General features: G+C 36.6%; 1 long non-coding RNA gene across 2 annotated transcripts; it reads left to right on the plus strand.

The window, feature by feature from the left end:
- On the plus strand, window positions 589–2,437 carry LOC107641887. Of its 2 annotated transcripts, none has more exons than XR_001620487.2 (4): window positions 589–742; window positions 897–1,056; window positions 1,449–1,501; window positions 2,237–2,437. It is a non-coding gene; the product is annotated as an uncharacterized LOC107641887 (long non-coding RNA). The 2 variants fall into 2 exon arrangements; XR_001620486.2 differs by having other exon boundaries at window positions 897–1,003.

Consider the following 9,984-nt stretch of genomic DNA (forward strand, 5'->3'; position numbering starts at 1 on the left):
CTGTCCACATTGCTGCACTACTGACCGTCGCTCCACTTCGCCATCTTGCACTGATCGTCGCTGCGCTGCCCTCACCATCGTCACTGCGCCACTTTCACCATCGTCATCTCCGTGCTTCTCATCATCGTCTTCTCCGTGCTCACGTCATTGAATAGGTATGTATTGATTTCTATTTGGTTCTGAAATTTCAGAGACTTAGGGTTCTGATTTTAGGGGTTTTAATTTGGGAGTTTTAATCTGTGAAATATGGGTTTGTGAACTGTAATTTGATAACATGCATGCTGTTGTTGATGAAGATGTGTGGTATTTTAGGGTTTGTGCACTGTGATTTAATATACATCTTGTCTATTTTCTCTTCTTTCCTTGTTTTGCAGCCTGGTTTATCTTGACATTCTCATGCCACCATTAATAGAGTAACGGTAGCAACTTCCAATTTTTTTTGCAGCCTGGTTTATCTGGTTTTGTAATTTTTTTTTGAGGATTTGTTGTTTTGATATTTGGGGTTTTACAATCTTGTGTAATTTCTGCTTCTTACTATGTTAGAGTTTGCTTTTTTATTTTGCATTTTCCTGTATTATTTTACATCTTGCTTTGTTAGGGTTTGTAGTTGTTATTAGTGTTATTCTCTCATTGGAAACTAAGTACCAGCAGGTTTGGCAAGTGAGACTATAATCGATGACAGGGATACAACATATGAAGAGGATATCAACTCTGCTGGGACCAAGAAAAGTGATTCAAAAAGGTACAAGTCTGTATTAATGATAAGGCTTGTAAATTGCTGGCATTCAAAGTATAACTACTCCTTTTTAGTCCTTTCATTGTTTTGTGAATACTTGACTATCTTTTTTATTCTACATTCACCTTATTGACTTGGACTTGGGAAATTGTGTTTGTAGGTATCGGAGCATGCTCATACTATTTTGTTGAGTAAGATTCTGCAGTCTAACATAAGATTAGGGGATGCCCATCTAAACAAGAAGGATCCCTCGATGGTTTTAGCCAGGTGGGTGGAACTTTAGCAATCTGTAAATGTGCTCTTTACCAGTAACACTTCTGGTGAGAATTTATGCTGTTTTGTTTTGTTTTGGTTTCTTTTTTTAGTTGTAACATGCAGACCTGGGTGTAGTTGGGTAATATATTTTATAAATATCTTTAGATTCTTGTTTGATTCTTGTTGCCCCCATTCTTCCAAAAAACGGGATAGAATTTCAGCACAAGGCAAAAAAAAAGACTTATGGTAATTCACGCTTTGTGATAAGTGGTTTCGTGACGATACATTTTCATAGCCACTAGTTCATAATGCAGAAAAATTAATTGGCTTGATGCATCATCATTTGCTACTTTTATGGAAAGGAAACTTTATGCTATTAGATTTTGCTTTCTCTCCCAATTTAAATTTCCAGTCAGTTTTCTTGTTAATATGCTACTTTTGCTTCTTGACATTGCAGGAAAAACAGAATATGTTTATGCTCGTGTGAAGCTTTCAAGATATTCTTTAGAGGTTTTTCTATTCATTATCCTTAAAAAATCTTTCCGTCTATGTTTGTTTAATATTTTTTTTTCGAGGATGCAAGTTCCATGGTTAATATAATATATTAAATATTTATGTGGCTTTTTCCTTAAACCTACAGGTAGCTTTGATTCTAGACCACATATATAATTCCATATAGTAACACATATTTAACAAAATAATTTCAAAATGATTTAGAGTCAACTGAACTTTTCAAACAAATTGAAGCAAAATGTCCAAGAAATTCAACCCTTAAGATCCGGACCACAGAGCCAGGACACACAACATAAAATACCAAAAAATGTGTTTCCTCATTTCCATAAGGAAATGCATCAGAACAAGGGAAGAACAAGTGTCATACAATTTCTGAGTAAGCACTAGACATTACACATATTTGAGGGGAAATAATCTTGTGTAGTTTATTAGGGAACTTGTCTTTATTGTTAAGTGTTAATACAATTGTGTACTGCAGTTTAAATAAAAGACTTGATGTTAGGGGGAGCATTAGATTTGTATAAGGTTTATAAAGAAGTATCCTTATTCATAGAATGAGCGAGGACTGAAAAACTCAAAAAAGGAAAATTTCAGGCTAATTCCCTTGAGATATACACAAGGATATGTTCAGACCACTGGCTCATGTATTCATCTATGATTTATTTATGTTTATTACTTTATTACACTTTGTAAGAAAATGTCATTGCTGATTATTAATTATACTCTTGTTAGGTTCTGTCTGAAGATTTGCCTGCTACTATTTCTAAAATATCATTTCCAAAGACGATGAAATGGAATTCCCAGGTATGTGGGATTTGAGGCAGATGAAGAACTAGAAATCTCCCAAATACGATCTTCCGTTGAACAAGATATTTAAAGAACAAGATTTTTTTCTCTTCTATCAGAAGGTTAATAATTTTTATTAGAAGATACTTATGTAGGATACAATATTTTGGTTTTTTATAGTTTATTAGTAGTAAATTCTAAGTGATCTAATGTATATTTTGATATTGGTATGTTTAATTTAGTGTGAGATGTATGAATACTCATTTATGATCATCCCAATATTTTTAGTTCATTATAAATATATTTTCTTAAAGGATAATTTTATTAATTAAAGAATATTGTATGGTATTATTGTGTATTTATTTTTATTTTATAATTTTTCACTAATTTAATTAAAAAAATAGGATTATATAATCATATTACTAAATATTAGGTTTTAGAAAAAAAATTATTAGAATATATATATAGAAAATAAAAAAAAAACAATGAGGGACTTAAGGCTACACTTATATACAGTAGCTATAGTATACAATAAAAAAAAGAGGGATCTAAGTCTACGCTTATAAAAAGTAGCTATGGTATACAATGTGGCTACGCTTTACAAGTGATGCAGTAGCGTTGAAAAGCGTAGCCTATTCTGGAAAAATAAAAGCTAAAAAGCATAGCCTTTGATCCTGGACAGCATCACTTGAAAAGCGTAGCCTATTCCCAAACGCCAAAAGCGTAGCCCTTGGTGCAGAAAAGCGTAGCCTTTGAGAATAGGCAACGGCCGAATAGGAATCACCCCAAAAAGCGTAGCCGTAGCCTAAGGCATCATTTTTTTTTTCACTTTTGGCTACACTTTTCAAGTGTACCTGAATGGGTGTTTTTCTTGTAGTGAATTTTGAGGGCAAAATTTTCTTTTAGGAGGGTGGAATGTAACAACCCTGATTTTCGAATACATGAGATCTTTTCTGAAAGTACGGATTTCTCCGGAAGATCAGTAACGGGAACACCTCTGATATATCATCAAGCATCTCAATCTTCAATGTCATTATGTAATCCTTAAGCTAGAACCTCTTCTGAGGCAAGCTCAATAATGCAATCGCGAAGAACCTAGTTTTTGAACCATATCGGTTGGCAATTTTGATTCTGATTTTCGTAAATAGTCTCTGTTTGACGAACCGAACTTGATTCATGAGAGGAAAGAGATAATAGTATAATATTATCATTATATTAGTATTAAAAAATACTTGAATGATATTATAAGGTTACCTGGTCTGTTTTAGTTAAAAACAGAAAATCAGTTTAACCAGGTTTACGGTTTACTGGTGCTGCTTAGCACCAGCACTCTCTGATGACTTTAGCAATGCTAAGGCATCATCATACATGTTTTGTTCTCACAATAAATATGTTACTTGTGTCATTTATGCTAGTAGCTCAGAAAACAATTTTTAGAGATGTTTTTACAAGTGTTCCGATACATCTGGTTTTAGTAGTTATACACCTGAGATATTTTAATATTATTTTAATCCACCTCCAAGCCAACCAATCACAACTCACCTTACACCCCCAAGACCTCCAAGGCTGTCTCATTTCATCAGTTTGTCCGAAAATAACAAGAGAGAAAAGAGAGAAACTTTCATGAACACTTAATCTTCAAAGCTTGATTTCTTCTGAACTAAAACTCAAATCAAAACTCTGATTTCACCAAAATGATCCTCTCTTCTTCCTCTACATAACCATGTAACTTATCAAGGCTGGAAATTAGGTGAGATGGCTGTCTCCCTCCCTCTTCAATTTGGTTTTCAAGAAAACATGCTTAAACAAGTGTTTTCTTGATGTTCTTCCTTAGATCTCTTGCTTAGCTTGACTTCTGGGCTAAAGATCTTTGATTTCCTGCACGTTTAAGGTGAGGATAACCTTCCTAAGATGCTGCTGAAGTTCGTTTAGTTGATGGTTTAGAGCTTTAAAGTTGTTCTTGATGTGTTTTAGGAGAAAAAAGTGCTTTAAGAACACTTCAAAGAGTAATCGGATTTGGAGCAGCAAATTAAAGTAGGGTTTGACAAATTTAATCTTGATTGATTGTGTTTGAGTTGTGTGATTATGATATGGTTTGGCTGTGCTTGAAATTGATTGTTTGTATGAGTAATTCTTGTTGAAATTTTGCTGAAAATTTGATGAAATTTGATGAAATTCAAGCTATGAATGTCTGTTCTTGTGGCTGCTGGAAAACAAAACCCTAGAGCTTAAATTGAGGTTCAATTTGTGTTGAAATTATGAGGAAAAAATGGGGTTTTAATGGTTGGGAATTTATTATGAATTTTGGTAAAAATCAGTTGCTGAAAAGACTGAAAAACGGGTAAAAACAGAGAAATAATTTGAAGAATATACGAAGAACATGAAGAACACTTTGAGTGTGATGAAGAACAGTGAAGAACACCTTTTAGATCTTAAAAAGGGAAAGGAAGTAAATACTTTTGTGTTTGAGGGGTTATTTTGTAATTTCCAAAAGTTAGGGTGGTTAAAGTAGAAATATTAAAAGTTACAGGTGGTAAAAAGTGAATTTATAAAGTAAAAGGTTAAAGGAAAGTAATTTTCGAAAATATACTAATAAAATAATGCAAAAAATGCAGTTTTTTGTAAAAGCTTTAGAAAGACACCTTTAAGTGCAGAATCTCATAATTACCTTCATAAAACACTTAGGGAGTGGTAATAACATGTTAGTAAGGCAAAGATAAAGAAAAGATAAAAAGTTAAAGAAAAGATAAAAACCAAAGAAAAAGTCTGTAAAATTTTAATGACAGAAAAACAGACAGAGACTAGTGAACGAACTAGGGCAACTTAGTTAGTACTTGAGTTGCGACTAGGGTTAGGTATTATATGAAAAGTTAAACTGTTTCAGTATAGACTTAATGAACCTATATTTGGGACAGGCTAACTATTCATACCGAAATTTACATAAGCTTTAAATACTAACGTTAAACAGAGAAATCAGAGCAGATGACCTATTGAGAGGTCATTTGTTGCCTTAAGGCAACTCTAGAATTATTTGTTTGATGATCTGCTGCGTGAAGGCAGTCAGGTAGATAGTAGTACAACCACAGAATGTTTTCCGGTGCTACACAGCTATTGAGAGCTATACCTACAACTGATAACATGGGATCACTTGCAGAGGATATTATTTCATACACGACTGGAATGCCATCACATGTAAGGAAGAGTTTGCTTACAGAGGATATGACGCATACGTCAGTTAGTGAGAACTGTACCTATGCTGACTGGAAAACCATACCCGTTTCAGCTGCTTCGGGTTACGTCGGGAGCGGGTAGAAATCGACAGATGAGCTCATTACCTGCATTAAGGCTAGACATGCATCATACCTGGTTGTGCATTTCTTCCATTATATTTGTTGTATGAATGTATGTTTTCTTTGTGTGTATTCCATTCTTTGCGTTTGTGTTATCTTATTGTATTCTTCTGTTTGTGTTCTGGTATCTGTTTTCTCTATCTTCTCTACTTATCTGTGTTTTCTATTTACTGCTTCTTTGTATTCTGCTAATAGTCTGCAAAATAACATAGAATTAATGAACGTAACTAATAACCCCGACCCTACTAAGAACTCCCCAGTTCTTACCCCTTCTCTCTCCCTTCCCCCTTCAGATGGAAGTAAGAGTACCTTACCGTTGTTCGTTGATTATGGTTCTTCAAAGAGGATTCCACTCTAGATAGTCTTCTGAGTCTAGGGTGCATATCGTTCTCTGTTTACATGTATATACTGTGAGACCACCTGATGTCTACACCCCGTTTGTACGTGAACTTTAACCTAAATCCTGTGTACGAAACTCCTGTTTTGTGGCTACTTCATGAGGTACCAGAGAGACGTCCTATGGTAATGTCTGATCGTGCAGAGGAGTAGCAGATGATGTTCTACCTTTTAATGACGTTCCACCTAACTTGAGTTTTGAAGACCTAGAATGTACTTTCCCTCGCTTTAGTAGTCTAGAGGGACTAGGTGAGTATAGAGTCTAGGCTAGCCTAGGTGCCAGCTTAGGGACCTCTTGAACAGGTCAGGACCTGGGATATTGTATGTATGTATATGTATATAGTTATTATCTAGCTATATCTAGGGGTGTTCTAACTAAAGGTCTATACTCTAATAAAGGCTAGATCACTAAATGTTGCTAGCTACTTGTGATGTATTTATGTGTGGTTGCTTATAACTGTTTTATCTGTTATCAGTTGTGAGTTGATTATGAATGATTTCGTCTATTAATCCAAACGTTTTAAAAAAAATATACCTTGAAAATTAACTACGCTTTTAACAACGAATCAGGCTTATATGATAAATAATAGATAATAATTAGGAGGACAAATTGGTAACACTCAGTTTCCGGTATGATCTAGACATATTGAAAATTGGGTTGTTACAATTTGGTATCAGAGCAGTTCGTTCGCAGTAGAGCCTGGGGAGTGGACTGACTATGCTTCATTGCATACTCTGTTGTGTGTCTCATGCGTATAGGATATCCCAGTGATATATGTTGTATGATTGTTTCTGTGTTTTCGTTTTGGAAATGTTCACACTTGACTTGAAGTGTTAAGACTGATCACCTTAACAATGATTGTTTGGTGTGAACAAGACTACAATGGGTTCACAGAGACGAGACGTACGGGAAGGAATTCCTAATGTTAACTACGAGAGGGAACAGGAAACGTTTATGACTACTATGAACGCTGTAGCTGAGGCAGTGCGTGAGGCTACAATAGCAGTGGCTAGGGTTGTTGACCATCTTGGAGTGAAAAACAGGATGGAGAATGAGCATGGGGAAGATAGTGGGAATGATGAGAATAACTTGGGGCATCTTGAAAGACCTATGACACTCGCGACCTTTCTAAAGGTTAACCCGCCTAAGTTCAAGGGAACACTCATTGCGACTGACGATGATAACTGGTTTCGAGGTATTGAACGATCAGTGAGAGCGCAGCATATTCCGGAAGGACAACACGTGGGGTTTGCTACTTATATGCTTGAGGGAGAAGCTGAGTACTGGTGGCAGGGGATACAGCGACTGCTACAACGTAATGAAGGTGACATTCTTTGGGATATTTTTAAAGATGAATTCTACAAGAAATATTTCCCGAGAGCAATGCGTGATGCTAAGGAAATAGAGCTTATGCAGCTGAGGCAAGGGGATATGACTGTTGCTGAGTATGCTCGTAATTTCAATGACTTGTGTCGTTTCTCTAAGATCAATCAAGGGAATCCTTCTGACTTTGAAGAATGGAAGTGCTTGAAGTTTGAAGGAGGCCTTCGTGACGATCTGATGAGTTTAATAGTTCCACTGGAGGCCTTCGTGGCTGGATCACTAAATGTTGCTAGCTACTTGTGATGTATTTATTTGTGGTTGCTTATAACTGTTTTATCTATTATCAGTTGTGAGTTGATTATGAATGATTTCGTCTATTTATCCAAACGTTTTAAAAAAAATAAATACCTCGAAAATTAACTACGCTTTTAACAATGAATCAGGCTCATATGATAAATAATAGATAATAATTAGGAGGACAAATTGGTAGCACTCAGTTTCCAGTATGATCTAGACATATTGAAATTGGGTCATTACAGAACATCCACCAATTCTTGGACTTCCATTGTACTTCATCATTCAAAGTTAATAATTCCAAGCTTCGATGGAGTTCTTCACAAACCATAGGCTCCCAAAGTTGATCTTCCTTGTGCGATCCGGGATCCCACACTTTGTTTTCACACCCGTCCTTGAGTTGATCATGGTGATTTCCTCCGGGTGGCAAGAGAGATGAATTCTCATGAAAGCACCAAATTATTCTCCTAGACCCGTCCAATTGAGCACTAGTCCAACATTTGTATTTCATGTTTGATGCATCAACCCTAATGAGCCTTGATTTGTAACACCAACCACGAAACATCTTTCTTTTACGCTTCATCCCACAAAGCATCCTAAGTTGACCATCCGTTTCAAGCAAGCCATATTCGAGTGGGATAATAAAGGTAATAGAAATGAATTTTACCCACTCAAATGTAGGAGTAGATGGTAACCTAGGCAAAGAAGCTCCTAAGGGTCTTGACAAAGCGTATTCAATTCCCATCCTCCTTTTTCTAAGGATCTCTATCTCTTCACAAGTTTTCCCAAATATGATCCTTTGTTCAACAATATTATCTAAGCCTTTTCCCTTACTCAAGTGATAATTGGGAGGGTGAGAAAAATTTACCTCCACAACGCTTCCAAACCCAATGGGGGAAGGTTCTTCATGCTCAAAGGATTCTTCACCACTAAAACTTGATGCTTGATCTTCATCACTAAGGGGAGTCAATTTTTGCTCTATCCCATCCAATTCTTCATAAGGAATATGCCTTGGAGGTTGTGCACATTCCTTCTTAGCATCAAATTCAATCATCTTTGAGGGGTCTTCTCCAATCCTAGACTCCCAAGGTGGTTCCGCATCTCCTAAGTCTTCAATAATCTCTACCTCCTCCTCTTGTTGCATTTCTTGCTTTAACTCCTCTTCTTCACCTTGGAGCTTCAAGTTCACTCCCTCACTAAGCTCCTTCGTTGCTTCTCCACATTCCACAATGGAAGTGCCTTGATCGCATAGGCTTAGGCGGGATGAGACTATATTGCCAATGGCTTCTACCATGATAGCCGTTTTTGCTCTTAACTCCTCAAATTTCTTTTCATCCTCCTCGTGTTGCCTTAAGATATGAGATTCAAGATCCCTTAATTCTAGCATAGAGGCTTCATTGGGAGGTGATGATGGAACAGAGGGTTCATTGTTTGAGGGAAAGGTATTATAGTCGGAAGGTGGTTCTTTTAGGTAGAGTTGTGGTGGTTCAATATTTCCCATTCTTTCCATTTGTTGCACAACATACTCCATGGTTGCTTGAAATTGATCCAATGCTTCCTTGAGACGATCCCTTGACTCTTGTTGCTCTTGGATATCACGAGTAGGATCATATGGCTCTTGGATTGAAGGACATGAGTATTCTTCCATAGGAGGTTGTGGTGGAAAGTAGAGTTCATCTTGTGGTTGAAAGTTTTCATGTATTGGAGGTGGTTCATCTTGGTAATAATATGGAGGGGGCGGTGGTGCACGAAATTGTGATCTCAGGCAACGGCGTCAAAAACTCTGTACGCACGTCTTAATAAATTGTTTTTAATTCACAACTTTGATATAACTAACCAGCAAGTGCATTGGGTCGTCTAAGTAATAAACCTTACGTGAGTAAGGGTCGATCCCACAGAGATTGTTGGTATGAAGCAAGCTATGGTCACCTTGTAAATCTCAGTTAGGTGGATATAAAATAGTTATGGAGTTTTCGAACATAAATAATAAATAGATAGAAAATAGGGATAGAAACACTTATGTAATTCATTGGTGAGAATTTCAGATAAGCATATAGAGATGCTTTCGTTCCTCTGAATCTCTGCTTTCCCGCTGTCTTCATCCAATCAGTCTTACTCCTTTCCAAGGCTGGCTTTATGTAAGGACATCACCGTTGTCAATGGCTACTTTTTATCCTCTCTGGAAAATGGTCCGATGCGCTGTCACTGCATGGCTAATCGTCTGGAGGCATCACCCTTGCCAATGGCTGCATCCTATCCTCTTGTGAAAATGGTCCAAATGCTCTGTCACAGCACGGCTAATCATCTGAGGTTCTCGATCATATTGGAAT

The sequence above is a fragment of the Arachis ipaensis genome, chromosome B05 (assembly GCF_000816755.2).
Source record: "Arachis ipaensis cultivar K30076 chromosome B05, Araip1.1, whole genome shotgun sequence".
NCBI classification, from domain to species: domain Eukaryota; kingdom Viridiplantae; phylum Streptophyta; class Magnoliopsida; order Fabales; family Fabaceae; genus Arachis; species Arachis ipaensis.